This window comes from Pistacia vera, unplaced genomic scaffold, assembly GCF_008641045.1.
Source record: "Pistacia vera cultivar Batoury unplaced genomic scaffold, PisVer_v2 Contig1224, whole genome shotgun sequence".
Lineage (NCBI taxonomy): Eukaryota > Viridiplantae > Streptophyta > Magnoliopsida > Sapindales > Anacardiaceae > Pistacia > Pistacia vera.
This window is the reverse complement of record NW_022195276.1, coordinates 67,642-93,882: the sequence shown is the minus strand read 5'-3', so window position 1 is coordinate 93,882 and position 26,241 is coordinate 67,642. Positions and strand designations below refer to the sequence as shown.

Below are 26,241 nucleotides of genomic sequence, written 5' to 3'. Positions count from 1 at the left end.
TGCAACTGGAATTTTTCTAGCATCTCTTGACGGTAACTTGATTTAGTTTGCTTTTCATGTCACTGAAAATTTCAGGTTTATATAAACGGACTTCCCTAATGAGAGATTTCAAGATACAAGTGCTGAAGCTCAGCAAAGAACACCAGAGAAAAAGTAAAACAGAGGAACGAAAATGCAGAGGAAAGAAAACCAGATCTGAATTTTTTTACTTAACTAAAATATTGTTACAGATCTGCAGTTTTTATAGTATTCAATTATACTAAAAACGCACTGTTTCATCTAAACTTTGGACCTTTACATTCAGACCCCCAACGTCTTATACATATCTAGTACTCTCACTTAAACACAACATATCTACAACTCTAAGACTTTCATATATCTAATATCTCCCCTGAAACCAAAACGTGTTACGTGTCTGCAACTCTAAAGTTTCTTCCTGCTTATTCTGAACTCCTTCAAGCTTCAGCATCTTCTCATCTCAGCATCAACTTTTTCAGCATTTTCTCATCCTAACATCAACCAGCAAAACAACAACCAGCATTACACTAGCAAGCATCACCATCATCAACCAGCATTACTCCAACAAAATTCAATAGCAAAATCAATCAGCATCAACCACATCATCATTTTCTCATCCGAGCATCAACTTCTTCAGCATTGTCTCATCCTAACATCAACCAGCAAAACAACAACCAGCATTACACTAGCAAGCATCACCATCATCAACCAGCATTACTCCAACAAAATTCAATAGCAAAATCAATCAGCATCAACCACATCATCATTTTCTCATCCGAGCATCAACTTCTTCAGCATTGTCTCATCCTAACATCAACCAGCAAAACAACAACCAGCATTACACTGGCAAGCATCACCATCATCAACCAGCATTACTCCAGCAAAATTCAACAGCAAAATCAATCAACATCAACCACATCATCCAGCAAAGAAACCACCAGCATTACTCCACCAAGCATCAATCATCTTTACAGTATCAACTATCAAAAGAACTCAACCAGCATCAACTAGCAAAATCAACCAGCATCTATTCAGTGTCAGACTCACAATTGAATAAACACACAGCAACCAGCTCAAACATTCTTATTCAGGCAGTTCATCAGTAACATTCAGTTTCTCCCTTAAGAAAGCAAATCTATTACTTGGAAGGGCTTTGGTTAAGATATCAACAACCTGAAATTCAAATGCAACATACTGAACACTCACATTTTTCTAAGCAACTAAGTCCCGAACATAATGCACATCTATTTCTGTGTGCTTAGTTCGCGCATGGAATACAGGATTTGCAGACAAGGCTCATGTGCTCATGTTATCGCACCAAATAATAGGTATATTAGTACTATGTATATCTAACTCAGTAAATAACTGTTTGATCCACACAATTTCAGTAGCAGTATGGCAGAGAGCTTTGTACTCAGCCTCCGTAGAGGACAAGGAAACTACCTTCTGTTTCTGGGAGCTCCACTGAACTAAGTTACCTCCAACAAATACACTATAACCTGTAGTTGATCTTCTATCAGTGACATCGCTTGCCCAATCAGCATCAGCAAAAGCATCAAGGAAGAAATGATCTTTCTTTGTGAACAACAACCCATGCTTAAGAGTGCCCTTGACATATCTCAATATACGTTTGCAGGCTGTCCAGTGGTTTTCAGTGGGATGTTGAAGAAATTGACTCAATCTATTGACGGCAAAAGCTAGATCAGGTCTAGATAAAATCAAGTACTACAGTCCCCCTATAATGCTTCGATAAAGAGAAGGCTGCTCAAAAGAAGCACCATCCTCCTTACTTAGTCTAGTTCCTGTAGCCATAGGTGTAGAATAAGGTTTAGAACTCTCCATACCAGCCTTGAGAAGTAATTCTTGAGCATATTTACTTTGAGTGAGCAGCAGCCCAGCAGCAGTTCTCTTCACTTCAAATCCCAGAAAATAGCTCACTGGACCAAGTATTTTTAATGCAAACTGATCATTAAGATCTTTCACAATTTGAGACATCAAATGTGGATTATTGCCTGTAAGTAGGATATCGTCTACATAGACCAGAAGATACACAACATGAGAGTCTTTTTTGTAAAAGAATAGACTAATATCATAAGCAGAATTTCTGAATCCCCAAGTCAATAAAGCAGCTTGTAACTTGTCAAACCAGGCTCTAGGGGCCTGTTTAAGACCATATAAAGCCTTCTGTAGTCCGCACACCTGCTTTGTTTGAGAAAAATTAGAAAAACCTTCAAGAGGCATCATAAACACTTGCTCAGTTAAGTCCCCATTCAAAAACGCATTATTCACATCTAGTTGTTGCACTTCCCAACCATTATAGACTGCTAAAGATAAGATAACTCGAATAGTGGCTGCCTTGACTACCGGGGAAAAAGTATCAAAGTAATCAAGGCCAGGAGTTTGCTGGAATCCTTTGGCTACCAACCTGGCCTTGTACTTTTGAAGTGACCCATCAGAGTGTAATTTAGTCTTGAACACCCACTTACTTCCAACTACATTCATACCCTCTTCATATGGAACCAACTCCCATGTTTGATTCTTCAAAAGTGGTTGATATTCAGCATACATAGCTTCCTTCCATTCTGGAGTATTCATTGCTTCAGTGACAAAATTTGGTTCTGCTAATATACACTGAGTTGCTAAAAGAGCATAAGTCTTAGCCTTGGATCTAGTGACCATGGGATGAATATTGTCATATGGACCCATGGATGAAGATATGGGTAGTACAACTTCCAAGTGAATACCAGGCAGATCCGAAGATGAAATTCCAACAGGTTCAATCACATGATCAGAATCAGATATAGTAGAAACATGAGTATCAGATATACTAGGCTGTTCTAACCCTACAAAAACATTATCAACCACAAGACCAGAATTACGAATAGTAGATGCATGAGGATCTGATGTCATGACCTATTTTGAACCTGCAGATACATTAAGTACAGAGTGAGGATTGGAATATACTTCAGTAGATGTACATTCAACTGGACCAGTATGATCAGTATGTGGCTCTACTGAAACTGATATTGGAGAATTTAACAATGATGGATCTATCATTGATTGAGCATTACACGGCAGAAATCAGGCTTGAGAAAATCCAGAATTTTTAGTGAAATTTTCAGAATCAAACACATCATTTTGAAATCCAGACTTGAAAGGAAATTTAATCTCGTTAAACCTTACTTGCTTTACTACATAAACTCTACCAGAGGCTACCATACATTTATACCCTTTGTGTGCAAGGCTGTACCCAAGAAACACACATTTTTCTGTGTGAAATGAGAGTTTGTTTGGCTGATAAGGTCTGAGGTATAGAAAGCAGCTACAACCAAATACCTTAAGCATGGTATTGTCTGGTTCTTGATTAAACAGACACTGAAAAGGTGAGATAAAATTGATGGCAACTGAGGGGAGTCTGTTTAAGAGGTAAGTAGCTATGCTAAAAGCTGTCCACCAAAACTTCAAGGGCATTCCAGCATGTGCTAACAGAGACAATCCAAATTCAGTGATCATCCTATGTTTTCTTTCCTCACGCCCATTTTGCTGATGAATATACGGACAAGGATGCCTAAATAATACTCCATGTTTCTACAGATAATTAGCAAATGGCATGTATTCTCCACCGCAGTCTGTTTGCAAGCACTTAAGCTTAGTATTTAACTGATTTTCAACAAAACAGTGGAATTGGGTAAAGACATTAAAAGCCTCAGACTTAAACTTTAACGGATAGATCCAAACATACCTACTAAAATTGTCTACAAAGATGATATAGTATCTATATCCTTCAGTAGAATTTATAGGTGCAGGCCCCCATAAATCAGAATATACTAATTCTAAAGGGTGTTTTGCTCTTGACTGAGAACTTGGAAATCGACATTGTTGCAATTTGCCAAATTGGCAGGCTTTACAAAATAGTGGATTATTATTATCAACAGAATGTCTTACATGCATTTTATTTAGAACTGCACTAAGTACTTTAGTATTGGGATGTCCCAATCTAGCATGCCATAACATAGCATTTTTGGAGACAGATTGTGATTGATTACAAATGGCAGAAAAAACTGCAGTGCTAGCTAAAGGGATATCAGAATCCAACTTATTACATTCAGTAGCAGCTAGAGGAGAACAACTAAATGTAGACTGAGCAGTAACATCATAGATATTGGAAGAGATACCAGCAGTAGGAGACTTATTAGATTCAGCAGCAGCTAGAGGAGAACCACTAAATGTAGATTGAGCAGTAACATCACAGATATTGGAGGAGATACCAGCAGTAGGAGAGTAAATTGCTGAAGAAGAGACTCCTTTTGGAAATGTCAATCGATATAGCCCATCTTTGACAATCCCATAGAGAAGCACTTCTTGGCTGATCTTATCCTTTATCAGGCAATAATCAACATGAAATTCAACTATTACATTGTTCTCCTTGGTAATTTGAGAGATACTCAATAGATTCTTAGTGATATGTGGAACACACAAAATGTTATGCATTTGTAAAGCTCTACAAGGTACAGCTGAGGGTAATGAAATTATACCTGTATGTGTGATTGGAATAGATTGACCATTCCCCACTTGCACTTGTGACCCTCCTTGATAATCTGTCTTCACTATTAGGTTTGTTGAATCAGCAGTCATGTGGTTTGAAGCACCTGAATCCATGTACTAGGACTGATCATTAAGGGTATGTGCTATTGCTACTGGCTGTATAGCATTAACTGTAGGAGTAGACATGAATGTTGAATGTTGATAAGAAGGTCCACCGGTATAGGAAGGTCCACTAGTAGACTGTTATGGCTGACAGTTTTTAAAATTCTGAGTAGAAGCTGGAGAATTATGCTTTGCTAATAGATCATGAAAACCTCCATATGAATTTTGTGAGATTATTGGTAATGCATAATTTGCAGCAAACAAGGCTTGTGCGGGTTCATGAACTGTCTCAGGAAAAGAGACTGCTGGTTATTGAACAACAAAGCTACCTACTGGGTGTTGAACATTGAAGCTTGATGATGAGCCTTGTGTAGAGTAATTTGACATGTTATTATGACCAGGGGTTGGAGTATAATTCTGAGTCGTGAAACCTTGGTAGTTATGATCAAAGCGGTGGTAACATTGAACAGCCGAGTGTCTTGTTTTGCCACAAACTTGACATACCAAATGTGGCTTGACATATCCTCGCCCTCTACCTCTGCCTCTCATCCCATTGTTAGGAAAATGCATCAATCCAGAGGAGACAAACTGAGGAGACCCAGGGTGAGAAGACATAGGATTGAATGCAGTAGCATTAGAAGGATACGGAACATATGGATTCTGATTCTGATATGAAATCAATCCTGTCTGCATTGGCGATAAATGAGGAGTGAGAAAAGATGTCTCTTGTGTACCAGAAGCTTGAAGCTGAGATGCTCCAGTATTGGACACAGTAGAACCTTGCTTAGACGCAAGTAACGCTAAAGCCATATGTTCATGGAAACTGGACAGAGCATGGTTCTGTTTTTCCAGTCTCATCTCATGTTTGTGAAGCAATATCTGAGCTTCTTGAAGAGTAGCCTGACTACTATTAGCTATCAAATTTGCAACCATAGCTTCAAATTTTGGTCCTAACCCATCCACAATATACAGGAGTAATTCTTCCTCTCCAATCTGAACTCCACTAGAAATTAACTCATCACCATACTCTTTCATTTTTAGAATATACTCATTCACACTTAGTGACTCTTTCTTAGTACTCTGTAACAGATTACGTAAGTGCAGTGTTCTAGCCTTTGAAAAAAATTGAAAATATAGTTCTAGAGTATTCCAAATTTCGTAGGCAGTGGTACACTTGGTGACATGTCTAAACATAGGTTCTGATATGGATGAGATTAACCACTTACTAAAGACTGATCTGTTCTTTTCCAGCTAAAATACCTAGGGTTTGGTTTCTTGATTCCTATTTCACAATCTGAAGTTTTCTCAATTTGAAACATAGGAGGACAAGGATGTTCACCTGTAACATATCCATCAAGCTCGTGAGAGGCCAAGGCAGGAAGAATTTGTGAGCGCCAATAGTTGTAATTTTTTTTCCCCTAATTTGACAGAGAGATTCAGTAGAAAGGATTGCTGAGCTAAACTTCCTGCATTTTCATGTCCAGTCTGCTCGATTCCAACCTTCAAATTTATGAATTTAGAACTTGAATTTGCCATTGACGTTTGTCTTTGGCTCTGATACCATGAGAGATTTCAAGATACAAGTGCTGAAGCTCAGCAAAGAACACCAAAGAAAAAGTAAAACAGAGGAACGAAAATGCAGAGGAAAGAAAACCAGATCTGAATTTTTTTACTTAACTAAAATATTGTTACAAATCTGCAGTTTTTATAGTATTCAATTATACTAAAAACGCACCGTTTCATCTAAACTTTGGACCTGCACATTCAGACCCCCAACGTCTTATACATATCTAATACTCTCACTTAAACACAACATATCTACAACTCTGAGACTTTCATATATCTAATACCTAAGATGCTATCATGAAATGAAAATGATATCCTACAACTATTTTAATGTGAAAAAAATTATGTTTAAACATGTGATTTTATGGCATATTATTCACCCACAGTTAAAGAGATGTTATGTTATTTTGGTATCAAGTTATCGAGTTTCTGATATGAAGTTTTGTTTAATCAACTTACGCCTGCAAAAGATTGTTTTTTATTTTATTTTTTTGAATTTTATCTGATTTTGAATTTGGCCTACCATTCATTGGAAACATTATTGCATGCCATAAAAAGCTTGAGATTATAGAAACATATAGTCAGTAGGAATTCATAGCTAGGTTTTGCATCAATATTATATTTTATTTACTCAATTAACCTTTACTAGCTTAGCGATTAGGGTGTTAATTGAGTAGTTACACATTTCAACCATTTAATATACCTACTTTTCTCAGCTTGTATAAGCCCCGTTTTAGTGGCTCAAATTGATTCCTTTGTCATCACTGCATATACGTGTATCAGTGTGTGATTACAGTCCGATTATGAATTTATGATGGAGGAACAATTTCCAATTAAGTCTTGATTTTAATTTTTCTTATATTAGATTGTTTTCTTTTATTAATTTTAAGTTAAAAGGTATTTTAATTTTGTACAAAACTTTTGTTTTATTTAGCGGGTAAGTTCTTTTATGTAACCAATTTTTGTAATTTTCAAAACTTGGATATTTTTTTATTAGTTTTTCAAGCAAATAACCCCTAAATGATAATATTTCTATGTATGCGTATTCAATCTTGATTTCAATTTGATATGAAACGGTCATTATGTTTCATTATTATATTGGACTTTTTTATTTCTGTACAACTTTTTAAAAATTAATTGGCAAACACAATTAGATCATGTTTGGTGTATGAATTGGATGTGAATAGGAATGAGATGGGAAATGTAATGTTAATGTTGAAAGAACCAAATAGGATTACATTGCTTACTTGTAATAAGGAAGGTTAATTGAACAAAATAAAAATTGTGGGTTTTGAGCAAAAATACCATTAAGTTTAAATGATTATACATATAAGTATATTTGATCAAGTAATGGAATCCATTGAAAATTGATTAGAAAAAATCACCGCATAATTTACAATTGGTGACGTCAGTGTGTTGGACTTAGAAGTCAAGACTTATCTAGATCGGCAGATCATTGGTTGCCAATCCTTCACATGTCAACAGTGATATTGGTAACGTGAGGAACAGTTGCCATCTAACATTGGTCATAGTGAGAATGGCAATGTGGTTGTGGCTTTGTCGACAAGATGTTGGGGTTAGAACAATTATATTTTAGTTATTGATATTAAATTTTAACAATTGTTGAATTATAAAATAATTAAATTTTAAATAAATAGCTGTAAAGATAAAATGAGAATAAAAAAATAAACTAGGGTAAAATAGACATTTCACTTCCTAAAATGCCCCAAAATTTTGAGAGGAATGCCCTTGTCCTTTTTAAAGGAACGAGGAATCCCCAGTCATAGGCTAAATGGCTCGGACCAAACCAAAGGAATGGAAAGTCCTTGTCCATTTCGTTGAACCAAATAGAGTTAATATTTGCACGATAAATCTAGTAATTCTACATATTTAAAAAGCGGAAGGGAGACATTGGAATTCCATAGGACTAGAGAATTTAGAGTTTAATGCAATTTCCCTCCTGAGGTTTCATTATTTTATTCCCTCCCTCAAGTATAAGAAATAACTATTTACCCCCAACTGTTGGTATTCCATTAGGGTTTTGCTATTTAATTCAACAGATTCAATGTAAAATATGTTAGTTAATTAACAAAAACCAACATTACAGTGACAAGAAGAGGTAAATTGTTATTTTTGATAATGAAGGGAAAATTTTGTTTAAGAAAACATCAAGGAAATTGTATGTTATTTATATGTTACTACCGTAAGTGACACATTAATTGATAAAAAAACATGTTTACCTTTTTAGTTTTATCCTTAATTACTTTCAATTTAATAACGTCAAAACTTACTTTCCAGTGTCAAGAAGAATTATATGCTTGTAACTTAATATCATTTATATAATATCTCCTTTTTCTAATTTAGAAAAGATCGAATATATATGCTTGTAACTTAATATCATTTAAAATTTTCCATCCACTGAGAAAACTATTTATTGCTGGTTTGGCCGCCGGCGCCATATGAAAGTATTTGTTTCCTTCCATCTGTCACCATCATATTCTGCGTTGTGCTTACCTTTTCAGTAAACACAAGATGCTTTTATATTGGGAGTATGTTCCTCTTGTAGAGACATTTTCTCTTTCATATTTTTCTCCAAATTAACGATAAAACCTAGCACTTTCGTCGGCTTGTCTTTTAATTGTTAAGATCTATACTTTTTCTTCTTCCGTTGTAATCTAGAAGATTATACATAGCACAAAACTCGGGTAAAATTTTGACGAGATGATAAAAGTTTTGAAGAATTTATGGAGCGGCGTTGGCCAATCTTGACTTAAACAGAATATACATGCAGGAAAGATGGAGTTATACTAAACCACATGGCAAGTAAACGTCTCTCTCTTTAATCCTCTCCAACACTAACTCTTATTAATTATCTTTTGCTGAGTCGTGAAACACATGCATGTATAATTTCCATCGACTCGTTTAATCCATTTTTAGTATTTGAACTAAGTTTATAAAAACATTTTTAGAAAGTCTCATATAGGACTTGGAAAGAAGACACACAAGATTTACGTGGTTTGACTCAAGGAAGGAACAATAAGAAGAACCAGAGAACAAAAAAAAAAAAAAAAAAAAAAAAAAAAAAGGGACACAAGATTTATATGGTTTGACAACATGCCAACACTGCATGGTGTTAAAGATAATGGAAAAGAGAAGCAGCTTAGCTTGAGGGGAAGTGTTGACCAAAGATTCATGGAGCTAACTGCAAGTTCACAAAATGAGAGGACCTGAGGTAAGTTTTACAAACGATGTCATTTTACTTTATGTGTAAAAGTCTTCTTCTCAAACGTGTTTTGTTAGCTGCTGCAACTTTACTCTTTTCTTAACCTTTTCACACTCTCTTCATTTGTTTCGTTCAAGTATAAAAGTAGCAAGTATTGTATCAAGTTTGTTAATACAAAGTATCATTCAGCTAGAATCAAGTTTATCTTTCTTTTCTTTCAAGTTTCACATGGTATCAGAGCCCGAGACTCACGTTAATGGCTGATTTTTCTGGTGTTAATCTCTCTGCAAATAGCATGAATAAGCTCCAAAATTTCACTGATTCGCACTCCTCAATCTTCTCTTCAAGCTTACAAGTGATTAATCCAAAGTTGACGCGAGATAACTATCGAGATAACTATCGATTTTGGAGGTCGCAAGCTCTTTCTACTGTTGGAGCTCATGAGCTGGAAGAACACCTTACAGGTTTTATTCCATGTCCTCAACCTTTAATTTCATCAGAAAGTGAAAATTCCTCTGAAATAGAAAGTGCTCTGTCAAAAAACAACCTAATCAAAAGCAAAGTCAATCCGGCATATATTGCTTGGAAACGAACTGACAAGTTTTTATTTACTTGGTTACTTACTTCAATCTCTGAATGCATGTTCAGTTGTATATCAAAATGTCAGCTCTCATCTGAGATTTGGTTTGCTCCTGAGCGAGAATTCCTAAATGATTCTAAAGCTAGAGCTTTACATTTGAAAAACCTATTACAAACTACACAAAAGGGCAATTTAAGCATTAGTAAGTATGTTAAGAAGATGAAAAATATAGCAGAAAGTTTATCTGCTAATGGTCCAGTTATCACTAATGAAGAAGTACTCCAATATGTGTTAGACGGTTTGGGACCTGAATTTGATGCAGCGGTGGTTAACTTGACTTCACGGCTTGAATCCAAGTTTGATACAGTGACACTTCAAGAAGCACAGTTCTTGTTATAGAAGTATGAACTGAGGTTATAAAAGTTTAATTCTGTTGATTTTCCAACCAGTTCTGTCCATGTTGCTGCTGTGAGTAATGCTGGTCTTAAGCCATCCCTTAATCCTTCAAATGATCCTGTAAATTCTTCAAGTTCCTCATCTCAATTTTCTCCATCTCTAAACACTTTATCCAATCCATCTTTTACACAACACTGTCCTTTACCTGCTCCAGCTCCTTCTGTCCATTATGGCCAATTCTTTCACTCAGTACCTTCTAATCCTTATGGTGCTTCAACTATTCCCTATCAACCTATTGGATTTATAAATTCTGGATGAGGAAGAGGTAGAGGAAATGGTAGGGGCAGGCCAATTTGTCAACTATGTAGTAAAATTGGACACACGGCTGTGCAGTGTTATCATCGTTACAATTCAAATTATAATGGTGCTCCTCCTCAATACAACTCAAATAATCACACCATCGGTGTTGGAAGTGGTGCATCTCCGCAGTTCAGTTCCTCTAATCATGTAATTAGGAATGGATCTTTTACCTATCCACATAATCAAACAAGTCAGATCTCTTCACAGCAACCTCCTCAGTCGTTACAACCTGGATTTGTTCCCTTTCATACAACACAATCACATGGCAACCACAGTGGCCTTAATCACCAGCAACAACATTTTGCCTCACAACCACAAAATTTCACAGTTCCAAGCTAGCAGATCACAACACCAACTCAAGCCTACTTTGCCTTTCAACAACCTTCACCATTCAACTCACAACCTTCATCCTATATACCTGTTGCATCAATTGCCTCCACAACTCCTCAAGATCCTACCTGGTATATGGACTGCGGGGCTACGTATCATGTCACTTATGATCTGACTCAGTTGATTGTTAGCAGAAACTATGGTGGAGCTGATCAGCTACAGGTAGGCAGTGGTGAGTTTCTTGATATCTCACATATTGGTTTTACTTCCTTACCTAGTTCTTTACAATCTAAATGCTTACACTTAAAAAATGTTTTGTGTGTACCTAGAATCACTAAAAATCTCCTTACCATATCTAAGTTCACTAAGGATAATAATGCGGTAGTAGAATTTAACTCTGATTGTTGCATTATTAAGGACAAACTTTCCAGGGCAGTGTTACTATAGGGAGAACTTAGTGCTGGACTCTATCAGTTGAGACTTCCCTCTGTCAGTCCTCTACCTTCCTTCGATCACTCTATTGCATCTCTTAAATGTCAGAGCTTTGTTTCTTCAGTTGAACCTACCAAAGTTACCTCTACTAAACTTGAGTCTGTTGTTAAGAATAAGTCTGTTATTGATAATGAGTCTGTAGGAAGCTGTGTTACAACCTCAAGTCTTGTTACTTGCAAGAATCTTGTGTCTAGTCTTAAGAACAAATCCACATACTGTCTTAAGGATAGCAGTAATAAAATGGCTAGTGAATCTGTTTTGAACAATTGTAATTTTGTTACTTTTAATAAAACTGGTTCTATTTTGAAACATTGTGCTGATATTTCTGATATATCTACTATTAATGTATCATCAAACTTCAATTCTAATTGTCTTAATACTACTAAAGTTAATTGTTCCGCTATTGTTGATATTAATTCTAATACACCTAAAGCATCTAATGATTCTGATATACCTAAGTTATCAGCATGTATTGTTAATGCTTCACATGTGCTAGTATTGCTAAAGCTAGCTGTTCTGCTATGTTTGGTAGTAAGTATTGTTCTGCTGTTGTTGATAATAATTCTAATATATCTGAAGCATCAGCATGCATTGTTAATGCAAATGATTCTGATACACCTGACATATCAACATCTAAAGCATCAGCATGCATTGCTAAAGCACATAATTCTTATGCACTTGACATATCAACATGCATTGTTAATGCTTCGCATGTACATGGTGTTGCTAAAGCTAGTTGTTATGCTATGTTTGATAATGAGTCTGATATGTCTGATGCATTAGCATGTACTGTCCATATTCCGTTACATAGTATCTCTGATGCATCTATTTCTACTACTTCCAACTTTAAGTCCAGCATCACTGACTGCCCATCCTTAGTATTACAAGCTGTTAAAGAACCTGCTTCCTCACTTTGGCATAATCGTTTAGGTCATCCACACTCAATAGTTTTTAATAAAATCATGCATCAAGTGCACTCAAATTCATCACAAATCATTCCAGCTCTATCCTTTTGTGATGCCTACCAACTTGGCAAAGTACATAGAAACCACTTTCCTGTCTCTAATTCTCGAGCCACTAAACCATTGGAATTGATTCATAGTGATATATGGGGTCTTGCTCCAATTGCATCTTTAGAAGGGTTCAAATACTATATCCATTTCCTAGATGATTATAGCCGATTTACATGGTTATTTCCCTTACAAACCAAGGCTGAAGTGCAATATGTTTTTATCAAATTCCATCACTTAGCCGAGAGACAATTTCAACATAAAATATTGTGTGTCCAATCTGATCAGGGAGGTGAGTATGAGGGTTTAGTGCCTTACTTAACAAAATCAGGAATTCAGTTTAGGTATTCGTGTGCACATGTGCATCAACAAAATGGACGTAGTGAAAGGAAGCATAGACATTTAGTAGAGACAGGTTTAACCTTGTTAGCACATGCATCCATGCCTATGCATCTCTGGTGGTTTGCCTTTGACACTGTTGCGTTTTTAATAAATAGAATGCCTACTGCTGTTTTGGATTTTATTTCACCATATCAGGTTCTGTTTGGTAGACCACCTTTATACAATTCTTTGAAGGTCTTTGGATCAGCTTTTTTCCTTATTTGAGAGATTACAATCAACATAAACTTAGCTTTCATTCTTCAAAGTGTGTGTTGTAGGATACAACCTAATTCACAAAGGTTATAAGTGTCTAAGTGCCGAAGGAAAAATTTACATTACTCCTAATATTAAATTTCATGAAATAGAGTTTCCTTTTAAATCTGGTTTTGGTCAGCCTACTACTTCAGCTTTTAGAGAATCATGTTTCAATGAGTCATATACTAACTTTCCCTATTATAAAGTTCAACCACCAGATGTGTCCAGCAAAAAAGTCTCTCCAGCAAAACTGAGCTCTCAAGTTAGTCCTCCTTCAACAATTAGAGTATCAAATTCTATCTCACCATTACCATCTTATAAATCTGCACTTGCTCCTGAAAATACCTCCAATTTACATACTGATTCCTCTCCAAATTCTTTAAACACAGCACTTGATTCATCTAAACCAGTGTCCAATCCTCAAAATCCCTCTCTTGAACTAATACCTTCTCCCTATAAGCAAACTGATTCCAAACTCTCAAACCATACACTTGCAATAGATCTAACCTCTTATCCACCTCTTATCCACCTCTTCATCCTCCTGTCACTTCTCAGTCAGCCTCTAATCAAGATTTTACTCACTGCCCACTTGTAGTTGACTTGGCACCCTCACAGTTTCTCACTACATCAACTGATCAACCTCCAAATACAAACACACATCCCATGTTAACAAGGTCCAAAACCAATTCTTCCGTAATCCTCAACCATTCAGGAAAAACTGCACTTATTTTATCTAGTAACACCCCTGTCCTCCCTGAACCTTATCCTGTGAAAGAGGCATTAGCTATTGCTGAATGGAAAGAAGCTATGCAAATGGAATTTGATGCACTAATGAAAAACAACACCTGGATTTTGGTACCAAGAACTAATGACATGCATGTAGTTAGGAATGAATGAGTGTTTAGGACCAAGTTTCATGTTGATGGTTCTTTGCAAAAATACAAAGCTAGATTGGTTGCTAAAGGGTTTCAACAAACACCCGGGTTAGACTACTTTGAAACATTTAGTCCTGTAGTTAAACCTTCCACCATTAGGATCATTCTCACCCTTGCTGTAACTAATGGTTGGGATATCCAACAAGTGGATGTGAACAATGCATTTCTTAATGATACTTTGAATGAAGTTGTCTACATGTTGCAACCTGGTGAATTTGAAAATGTTGCTGTTCCCTCTTATGTTTGTAAATTAAATAAGGCTCTCTATGGCCTAAAACAAGCCCCTAGAGCCTGGTTTGACAAGCTGAAGTTTGCACTTATTGCCAAAGGATTTCAGAATTCTATTTTTGATTCTAGTTTGTTCATTTGTAAAAATTCTGGTCATGTTACATATATTCTTATATATGTGGATGACATTTTGATTACTAGATCCAACTCTTCATCCATACATCAGCTTGTTCAAGAATTGAATGATCAATTTGCTTTAAAGACACTTGGTTCCATCAAATACTTCTTGGGGTTAGAAGCTACAAGAACACCTAATGGTATTCACTTAAAATAGACTAAGTATATTGTTGATCTACTTGTCAAGACACAAATGCAAGATTCTCATGCATGTTCAACCCCAATGGTTGTTGGTATCAAACTCTATTCTACAGACAGCCCTTTGTTCAAAGACCCTAGTCTTTATAGGAGCACCATAGGAGCCCTTCAATACCTTACCCTTACTAGACTCGATATAAGCTTTGTAGTAAACAAACTAAGTCAGTATCTTCAAGCTCATACTGAGCTTCAATGGCAGGCTTGCAAAAGGGTTTTAAGGTATATAAAAGGCACTCAGTACTATGGATTATAGTTCATGCCAACAGCATCTCTTAGCATTGAATGTTATGCTGATGCAGATTGGGGTAGTAGTTTGGATGACCGAAGGTCTACAAGTGGGTATTGTGTGTTCTTTGGTCCTAATCTAATTCATTGGAGCTCAAGAATATAGAAGGTGGTTGCTCTTTCATCAACCGAAGCTGGGTATAAGGCATTAGCTAACACAGCCACTGAAATTGCATGGCTATAGAGCATGTTTTCAGAGTTAGGATTAAAACTGAAAACTCCCCCTGTTATTTGGTGTGATAATGTGAGTACGGGTGCTTTTGCCGCAAATCCTATTTTTCATGCACGAACCAAACACATTGAAATTGATGTTCACTACATCAGGGATCAAGTTCTTGCAAAGAATATTGCAGTTTAGTATGTACCATCTCAGCTACAGATAGCAGATGTGCTAACCAAGGCTCTGTCAGTAGCTCAATTTCAAGAACTGAGACAGAAATTGAATGTTCTTGCCATGCCTGTTGCTGATTTAGAAATGGCTGCAGAGAAGTAATGCAGCAGATTAGTTGTTGTGCTAATTGCAGAATTTCTTTTATGCAGCTTTGATGTAGTGATGCAGAAGTAGTGCAACAGATTACTTGTTGTGGGGATTTAGAAATGGCTGCAGAGAAGTAGTGCAGCAGATTAGTTGTTGTGGTGATTGCAGAATTTCAAGAACTGAGACAGAAATTGAATGTTCTTGCCATGCCTGTTGCTGATTTAGAAATGGTTGCAGAGAAGTAGTGCAGCAGATTAGTTGTTGTGGTGATTGCAAAATTTCAAGAACTGAGACAGAAATTGAATGTTCTTGCCATGCCTGTTGCTGATTTAGAAATGGCTGCAGAGAAGTAATGCAGCAGATTAGTTGTTGTGCTAATTGCAGAATTTCTTTTATGCAGCTTTGATGTGGTGATGTAGAAGTAGTGCAACAGATTACTTGTTGTGGTGATTGTTAATGCAGCACTTTTATGCAGCTTTGATGTGGTGGTGCAGAAATGGTCCAACATATTACTTGTTGTGGAGTTGTTAACGCCAAATTTTTATGCAGTTTTTGGATTGATGCAGAATTTTTGATGATGTAGAAGTAATGTAGCAAGTCAGTTGTTATGGAGTTGTTAATGCAGAATTTTTTATGCAGTTTTGGGTTGATGGAAAATTTTGATGATCTAGAAGTAATGTAGCAGATTTTATGCAGTTTTGGTGGTGCAGAAAAATAATGCAGTAGATCAAAAATTTTATGCAGTTTTGGTGGTGCAGAAAAATAATGTAGCAAATCAGAAATTTTATGCAGTTTTGGTGGTGCAGAAAAATAATGCAGCAGATCAGAAATTTTGTCCAGTTTTGGTAATGCAGAAAAATAATGCAGCAGATCAAAAGTAATGGAGTAGTTTTTGGAGAATTTCGAATCAGTTGAGTTTGCGGGGAAATGTTAAAGAAAATGGAAAAGAAAAGCAGCTTACTATTAGAAAGTAGAATCAGTTGAGTTTGTGGGGAAATGTTAAAGATCATGGAAAAGAGAAGCAGCTTGGCTTGAGGGGAAGTGTTGACCAAAGATTCATGGTGCTAACTGCAAGTTCACAAAATGAGAGGACCTGACGCTAGTTTTACAAACGATGTCGTTTTACTTTATGTGTAAAAGTCTTCTTCTCAAATTTGTTTTGTTAGTTGCTGCAACTTTACTCTTTTCTTAATCTTTTCACACTTCCTTCACTTGTTTCGTTCAAGTATAAAAGCAGCAAGTATTGTATCAAGTTAATACAAAGTATCATTCAACTAGAATCAAGTTTATCTTTCTTTTCTTTCAAGTTTCACACATGGGAATATTATTTTACTTCACTAGAACAAGAGACAAATATAATATCAAGGATCTCTCAGTCTCTATACCTATGAACTATCCACAATGTTTTTATGAAGTACTTAAAAAAGATCCAACAAATCACCTATTTATAGTTTCTAATACTAAGACTTTAGGAACCCAAAGTGAGTAGGAATCCTAATAAATCAACCTAATCATAGGCGGAAAAGAATCCTAAGCAACAAGGATTCACATCCTATTAAGACTTAATATCCTATTAGGAAAAAGACTCCTAATCTGACACACATGACATTGACAAATTAGATGTTTTTGAAGTTATAAATAATTATACCAAATTTAAGACGAGTTAATTGTATTTACCCCTTAGGGTGTGTTTGGTTTAGGAAATGTTGTATTATTGAGAATATTATATTAATGAAAATATAGATTATCTTGAAGATTACTGGAAATGTTTAGAGAAATGTGTTTGGTTGGTTGAAATAAATTGGTGGGTATGTTATATAAATTACTAAATTATTCTCCTTTTTAAATATTAATATAATATTATTTTATTATTATTTTTTGAATAATTTTTTTTAACCCCCTACATTTCAAATTTAGATAAAACACTCCAACAACAAAACAAGTTTAAAACTTAACAAAAACACCTCAATCCACTCCAAGCCATTGCCAGCGGCTTGCAACCACCGCGGGCAGTGGTCGTTTCATTGCCAAATATCTGGCCTTTCACGGCCAGATCTGGCTGTTTCTGGCCACGAATTTGTGATCTATGGCTAGAAATTGCCTTCGCGATGCACAATCGACCAGATAAGGCTGACTGTGAGCCATTTCGTTGTCATCATCGGTGATTTTTGGCAACTAACAGTGGTGGCCAGATCCTTAAATTCTAGGGGTATTTATGTCCTAAAAACTTTGTATATAAGGATAAAATAGTCAATTGATATTTTTGTAAATTGTTTTAAATCAAGGGTATTATTGTCCTAAAATTTTATTACTAAGGGATAAAATTATAACAAAAATAAGATTACCAAGTAATCTTAGAATACCTAAGAAAATGGAGATAATCATATTACCTCCTATATTACCAACAGTAACTATTATTGGTATTGGAAGATTACCGGAATTTTATATTATTTAACAACCAAATGTGATAATAAAGTAATATAAGATGACATTACCTTAGTAATCCAACATTAGCTCCAACCAAACGCACCCTTAGGGTTTAGCTCTATTGGTCTAAACCTTGTGGCGTAAAATAAAAGGATATACTTCTTGAAATTTAAGAAATGGTTGCAATTTTTATATTTTTTATATTATGCCATTCTTCAGTCTATACTTATACAATATAAAAAAGAAGAGTATTTTGACTTTTAAACAGAAAAAAACATCTCGCTTACTAAAAAATGGAACTAGATGATCAATCTTCTATTAAAAATAACAAAATTGAATCAACCAATTTAATCGATTGTAAAGTCATTGTCAATCAACCTCTTCTGTGCTTTGCGAAATTGAAAAGTTATGGTAACTCTTAAAAAGAGATTAAATTTGAACATTCATTTTTATGAAGTGAATTTGGCAACCACATAAATAGAATGGAATATGATTAAAGCTCAATTTATGTAAATGTTTTTATATATAAAGGGCATTTGGATCATGTAATGTTTTATTATAGGAAGATATTATATTAACGGAAAGATAGATCATCTTAAAGATTATTGTGAATGTTTAGAAAATGTGTTTGGTTGGTTCGAATAAATTGGTAAATAATATGTTTGGTTGGGAGGATAAATGGGTAAGTATGTTATATAGATTACTAAATTGCTTTTCTTTTTAAATATTAATATAATAATATTTATTATTATTATTTTTATTATCATTTCTTTTATCCCCCTATATTTGAAATTTTGCTAAAACACCTCAACCATATAAAACTTTAATTTATAGCGAAATCACCCACCTTAAGCCACTGCCGGTAGCTAGCCACCATCACCGGCAGTCGATAGAATAGCGCATGATTAATCGTATATGGCTGACCATGAGCTGACAAAGCCATTTTTGGCCATGGATCACAAATCCATGGCCGTTTCACAACTAGATCTATGGCCATTTCACGAGCAAATCTACCCTTGAAAAGTCCAGATCTTTGGCCATGCTGTTTCACAACTAGATCTATGATCATTTCATAGCCAGATTTGGCCTTTTCACGACCACATTTGTGGCCGCTTCACAATCACATCTTTGGCTGTGAAATGACTATAGACACACTAGACTTGACTGTTTTCAGCAGATCCATGGTCAGAAAAGGTCTTACTATCGCACGACTGGCCAAATCCTGCTGGTCGTGCACCATTATAATTACGGCGAAACAACTTTTTTGTGGCTGGGGATTACCCGATAATATTTTAATCTCGGGTGGGGTGGGGGGGAAGGGTATCAGATTACCCTCAACATTATTAATAGTAAACACTATTTGCAATAAAAGATTCCCGTAATATTATATTACTTGCAAACCAAACATCAAAATCTTGCAAAGTAAACGAAGATTATCTCCGTTATCTTATATACCCCCATTCAAACACAGCCATACGAGTACCTTTTATAACCATAATGCTGCAGCTTAAATTTTGCGTTTAAATGCATGAATTCTGGATTTCCCATGGGGTGCGGAGTCACATTCTGACCCATTTGATTGACTCCTTGCGTAAAACCATTCTTTTAGCAACTTAAGAAAAATGATTTGTAACCCGTATGTTAGCAATAGATCCATTATTAAGTGTTCCTTATTTATATTTTAAAATATCTTTCTAAACTCCATATAATACTAATTATATTTTTTAGACTTAATTATATTTTTTTTCTTTACACCCCTTTTCCAAGTTTGTCTACAATTTAATCTATGCATTTAATGTCCTTTCCTTTTAAGTTTCCTAAACTCAAAATTATGTCTTCTTAATCACTAAATAGAAATTGTATATTGAGAAACTCCACTGTCATGGAGATTATCCATAAATCGGAAGTATTACGTTGCTTATTTTTTTGTTGGATTAGTTTATAACTTCAACCTTAAGAGAAACTACCATAATTGGAGTGTTCTATTGTTAACAAAAAAAAAAAAAAAAAAAAAAAAATGAAGGGTGAGAAGAGAGTGAAAAACTATATTTGGAGTTAAAAAAAAAAATTTAACTCAGAGAAAAATTAAAAGTGAAATTTCTTTTATCCCTTTCTAAAGCAATTTAAAAAGATACACTATGAGTTTTTGTGAATATTTTCTAGAATTAATTAAAAGAAAATAAAGATCAAGAACGAAATTGAAGAGAGAAGAAATTATAGAATTTTAAATTTTTCATTAACAAACTGGTGTAACTAACTGGAAACAATATGCGCAGGACTCTTTATAAAGTCGTTGATACAAAACGCTAGGTTTCTTTCAAACTTTGACTTCTGATATTTTATCCCACACAAATTACAATGTAATCTAGACTACTCTCCAAAATTACATTTTAACCCAGACTGCTCCTAAGCTTATATCTTGATAGCCCCTCTCGAGCTAAGTTGTCTTACAGTTGTAGCTTGTTGACTTCTGTAGTATAAGGAACGGGCATTCCTGCTCCTTGGGAACGAGTGTCCTTGTTGGTCTCAACCGCTCACTGTCTGCTTCAACGGCGAGTAAATTTACCGGACTAGCTTCTCCCATTAAGCCGACCTCTGTTTCTCACTTGTCATCTCTTCACAAGTGCACCTACTCCAGGTTACTTTTGATTAGTATCTTATGGTTTTTTTTTTTTTATTTATTTATTTTATTACCATTTTGTTAAATTTTAACGTTCAGTTGTGTTAAAGTAGTCTTTAAGCTTGAATAGGGATTGTTGTATGGGTTTTTTATTCAGGCTTCCAGTGGAGCTCGGTGGGGCTCTGTCTTTGATGCCATTACATAGTGTTACTGCCTCTGCCTTGTTCACTTCGTTACTGTCTTTGAACAATCAAAACTGGGGTTGTCTCTCTGAAGGTACTCTTCTTTTCTTAATTTTTTATGGCATTATGTTGGTATGTTTTCATCTTAAATGTCTACTCTATGCACTTTGTAACTCTCACTTTGCCAATTTAACAACGTTCTAGAACCAAATAAGGATGATTATGAAAGTGCGAAGGACTATTTGATTAGTTGCAGAACAATTTACATTAGCGACTAAATTATTTAGTTGACAATTTTTGCTCGGAAATATTTCCAAGTAAAGCGGAACAATTGACATCTAAATATGTGATTTCACATCTAAATTTTTTGTTATAAAAAACAATTATTGGCAACTACAATATAGTAGCTAAACTAGTTACAGAATAAAAAAATTACCAAAATATCCAAGTTTTTGACAATAATTACAAAGGGCTCAGGGTATTTTTAGCAATAAATTATTTTGTGCATATTAAAAATAGTTACAAAAAACGCATCTATGGCAACTAAATTGGATTTTGTTGCCAAAATTAATTGAAAATTTCATGTTCCCACCCAACTTTCGTATTCCCGCCAAAGGAAAATCATAGACAACTAAAATGATTATTTTGCAACTAAAATTTTTGCTGATAAATATAGTTTACAAAATATGAAATATATTAATGGTAACTAGAACTAGGGGTGTTCAAAAGAACCGGTTGGAACTGAAACCGGCAGGTACCCTGGGTTTGGTTCCGGTTCCTACCCAGAACCAATCGTCAATGGGTAGATTCCAGTTCCCAAATTTTGGAACCGTTACTGTGCAGTTCCGGTTCCGGTTCCTATAGTTAGGAATCGGAATCAGGAACCGAGACTAATATAAAATAAAATTAAATATTAGGGGGGTTAATAAAAACTTTTGTAGAAAAAGTAATGTGAATACATTTTTATTTATATTTCATAACATTTTTATTTATATTTCATAACATTTAAAGTAAGTTGGTTTGACTTTTGAGAATCTACCTTTACAAAGTAATGGAGTTTGTAATTTTGAATTTATAATTTGTAATTTTATTTTTGTTAACAAGTGCTAGGTGGGGGGGGGGGTATTTGTAAGTTTTTAAGAGTTTTTTTGTCATTTTAAAAACTTTTGGGGTGTCATTGTAATTTTATAGGGTACCTAGAACCGGAACCAGAACCGTTGTTACAGATTCTGGTTCTGGGTACCTAGGAACCGAAACCGTCGGTTCGGTTCTGGTTCTAAATTTCAAAGAACCGTCGGTTCCAGTTCCAGTTTCTTTAAAAAGTACAGAATACCCGGAACCAAACACCCCTAACTAGAACATTAGTTAAAAAAATAATGAACTAAAGAAATGACCAATTTTTTTTAAGTTAATTACTAAAAACCCTTTTGCTATATAAACCCAACCTAATTCTCGGACCTGAGTCCCCCAATTGCCCCGTTGAAATTGCGCGCATCTTCTCTTCACCACGCACTATTCCTGTCCATTTCCCCTTTGAAGCTGCCTTGTCTTTTCATTTTCCACTTTCCTTTGCGTTCTTCGTTCTGTCGTTTTCGCTTGTTGTCGTTGGTGTGGAGATGGAGAAGGAGAGAGACCAGTCACGTCGAAGTCGGAGTCGACCAGAAAGGCACTGAAGCGACCAGGATGAAAGAGGGAGGATTCGGGAGCAGGAGCTTAGGGAAAGAGAAAAGGAGAGGGAGTTAAGGTATCGAGATAGAGAAAACAGGTATTATTATTTTTGCTGTCTAATTTGGTCTTCTTATGTATGTACTGAATTATACTTCTCTATGTTATGGAGTCAGATTGATGTTGGGTCAAACTTATTTATAATGAATACATTTCATGTTAGATTGCAAAAAGAAAATGATTGATTGCATTTGCTACGTGAAGTAGCATATGTTATTAGCTGAGTAGTTATAAAAGAATTGATAATTAACGTATGACTTCTATTGTAGAAATTGGTGTGGTATATGTTTGTTCTGTTTAAAAATGGATTGATCATTAAGTTGTGTAGATGTTTTTAGTCTAATATTTAAAGTAGCTTAGCAAAGGTGTTATGTGTTAGATATGGCAAAACTTTGTTTTATATTACATAGTTTGTGGATGTTTTTAGTCTAATATTTAAAGTAGATATTTAAAGGTGTTATGTGTTTGGTTTGGCAAAACATCATTTATGTTACTTGGTTTTTCAACGAGAAACTGTGTGAATATTATAATTTCTTAATGCAAAGTTTTGATATATATTTTTTTTTCCCAATAAAAATAGTACTGTACAGTTTAACAGAACTTAACTAAGCACAGCATTTTATGTATTTTGAGGGGAGGTGGTCATGTGACTCATGTCTTTTTGGGGGAATGGCTCTCTAGAGTGTTAAAACAACTGTATTAGAACCCTTTTGTAGTGGTGCTATTATCTTGGCACCTTTGCAATGTGCTAGCTCCTATAATACATATATTCACCCAAAAATCCCTTGATCTTTTCTATGTGTTCACTGAGTCAAAGAATGAGGTTCCTTCTAGAGTATACAAGGTTGGTAGCTATGAGAGCTATGTGATATAATATCCCAAGCAGATAGCTCCAAGGAAATTTGAATCGTTGAACTTTTGGTTGTACCCAAGGGCCTTTTCCATACCCAGCCTTTGGCGTTCAATACATTACCCAGTTCAAAATTAGTGCTTACTAGTTGCTTTGCCCTAGTTTATTGTTGTATTTGGAAGTTGGTTGAGACATACACACACGTATATATATATTAGTGAAGTTTATGGTGTTTTAGTTATTTATTTTTAAAAATTTTCTGCTATAGTGTTGATTATTAGTGCTCACCTTGTTAATCTTCCTTGCATGGGTGCAACTTTGTCGGGATTTCTAATTCCATTGCTTATTCCAAAATGTCTAGAACTTATTTTCCCTTGGCCTGCCTTTGATTCTATCTCAGCTCTATAGGACATAACATTCAATATGAAGATAATCCAACTTTTCTGCTTGTCAAATTTTCCTCCAAGTACAATTCTCGCTTGATGAGTTCTATACTGCTATAAGCATTCTCAGAAACAATTCTAAGTACAAGCTGCTCGTCAAATTTGATGGGTTATTTTTCTAATTAATTAAACCCACAAAAGTAACAATTCATGTCCACCTTACTTAAAAGAGAGTCTATTATGCCTTAGTACACCCTCTAACGACATATATGTGTTTCAGTTTCTTGTTTATCTTGATGCTGGAGCATGTGATAGTTTCTACTCAGGAGAATTATTTTATGCGGATAATTATTCTCTCGAGCAGATGACATTTTTAATTTGCTTCGAAAAGTTTTTGAATTTTAGCATACATCTTGCACAAAGAGTTTAGATTTTAAAAGAAAATTAGGATGTTGGGAGAAGAAATTGATATATTCATATGATTTTGTAGTCTTGTTTGAAAGATTTTGACTTTAGCAAAGTCTTTCCCTTAGGAGTTTGCTTTTTAGAAAATCGGGTTGAGAGACTTGTTTGGGCCTACAAAAATTCAACTTCATAGTGTGATTTATGCTTAAAGTTCTTCTCCGGTGCGAATGTTCTGTAAAAAATTTGGTTTGGTAAAAAGTGATAAAAGGTTCTGTTTGCATTACAATCTTGTGGAACTCCCCCAGTATATTCTTGAATCTATTCAGGAAAAATTAGTTCGTGGATTGACTTGGATTTAGAAGATAAGACCCGTCGGATGGATTCTAAAATTACTTTAAAGCAAGAAATAGCATGGGCTACGCATTTGTCCTTACAGGTTTGTCTTGAAATGATTTCCCTGCAATGTTTATATTAGTTCAAACAAAATATTAAGCATTGATGTAAATTTCTTTTTGTTTTGCTTGTGATGTTAGCTTTGTCATATGACGCACTACAAAATCCAAATTATTTTCCCAAGGAGAAATTGTGAGGAAAACTAAATGAAGTAGCACATAGTGCTTTGCTTTTAATAATTTTTTTTTAGTTATCTGAATTCTGGATCGCTATGCTATGTTAGTGTTTGAGTAGTGAAAGATCATACAGTTTTCTGCAGATGATTATATGCATGAATAAGTGCAAGAATTTAACTCACAAATGATATATGATAGTTATGATCAATGTTGTCCTGACTCTACTTTGGAATATAAGATACCTGCACACTCCTCTGTCTTGTATCATGCATTCTTTTCCTATTTGACTTATTCATAATTAGTATTTTTGGCATTTATTCATGTTTTTGCTTGGCCCAATAGCTAATGCAACAACCTGAAGTTATGAATTTGAATCCACTGTTTAGATTTTTGTGTTTTGGGACCAAATCTTTTGATGATGAAGGGTTTTTTTATTATGCGAAAAGAATGAAAAAAAAAAAAAAGAAAAGATTGGATATATATTGTTCCCAAATACTTCCCAATCGTTTGAATTGTCTTGCTAATTTGGCTTTGCTTTTGTCAATTTTTATTTTTTTTAATCAGGTGTACAACCATAAATTTCAAAATAATTTTGGAGTTGTTTTGTAGTATGGTTTGGTTGTAAATGTTTTCTGTTTCTTTATGCTTTACAGTTTGCCTATTTCTGTTCTTATTGATATTATTTAAGTTCAGGTTGCAAATATTAATGATGTTAAGAAATGTCTTAGCTTATATTTATGAAAATTTTGATATTTCCTTTAGGGGTTTGAATTTGTTTGCTTAGTTAGTGTATCGTGTACCTGACAGATATGTGAATCCTTGACTTCTGGTCCTTTTCATGTGATCAACATAATGAGGGAGGTAGGTATTGGAGTCATTCTAGATTGCCCTTAGATTGCCCTTGAAGTTAGTTCAGGTTCTTTATTAAAGGTTGGTTTAAATGGCTGTAGTGTATATATACAAGTCTCATGGTTTGCAGGCTGTAAGGGAGGGTGTTGATGTTGTAATTGCAGTTGGAGGAGATGGAACTCTTCATGAGGTGCAGTTTGTTTCTCTTTCAAATAGTATGTTAATTTCACTATTTTATGCATTAGAGTGTATATTTTTTTTTTTCTGCAATTCAGTAAGAGATCACTGATTATTTTGTAGTGGTAACTAATGAACTTTCTATCTGAGCTTAGATAGATAGCAAAGAAGGAATATGTTTAACAGTTATTCAAATAAATGGCCTTATATTCTGTTATCATAGGCCCTAGTTAAACCAGGTTTGAACTGAATTATGTTTATTGTAAGCTTTGGACTAAGAAAAGTATTTGAAAAAGCAGTAAAATGGTGTTAGGACTTCCACATTTCTTTTTATTAATGTCTGTATGTCTGGTAGATAGAATGTAACTTGCATCTTGCTTTATGATCGGCAGGTTGTTAATGGATTCTTTTGGGCCGGAAAAACTGCAAGCAGTCACAATAGGAGTGATGGAGACCAGGTGTTCTTGTATGCAAAATTTTAATTGATTTGGAGTT

At 34.9% G+C, this 26,241-nt stretch overlaps 1 long non-coding RNA gene across 1 annotated transcript in view; it reads left to right on the top strand.

The window, feature by feature from the left end:
- The first annotated feature begins 22,435 nt into the window (after positions 1 to 22,435).
- The window catches only part of LOC116115940, a 53,059-nt gene continuing 49,253 nt past the window's right edge, over positions 22,436 to 26,241 (top strand). The window contains exon 1 of the long non-coding RNA XR_004125751.1: positions 22,436 to 22,532. This is a non-coding gene — a long non-coding RNA (uncharacterized LOC116115940). The remainder of the gene's footprint in view (positions 22,533 to 26,241) is intronic.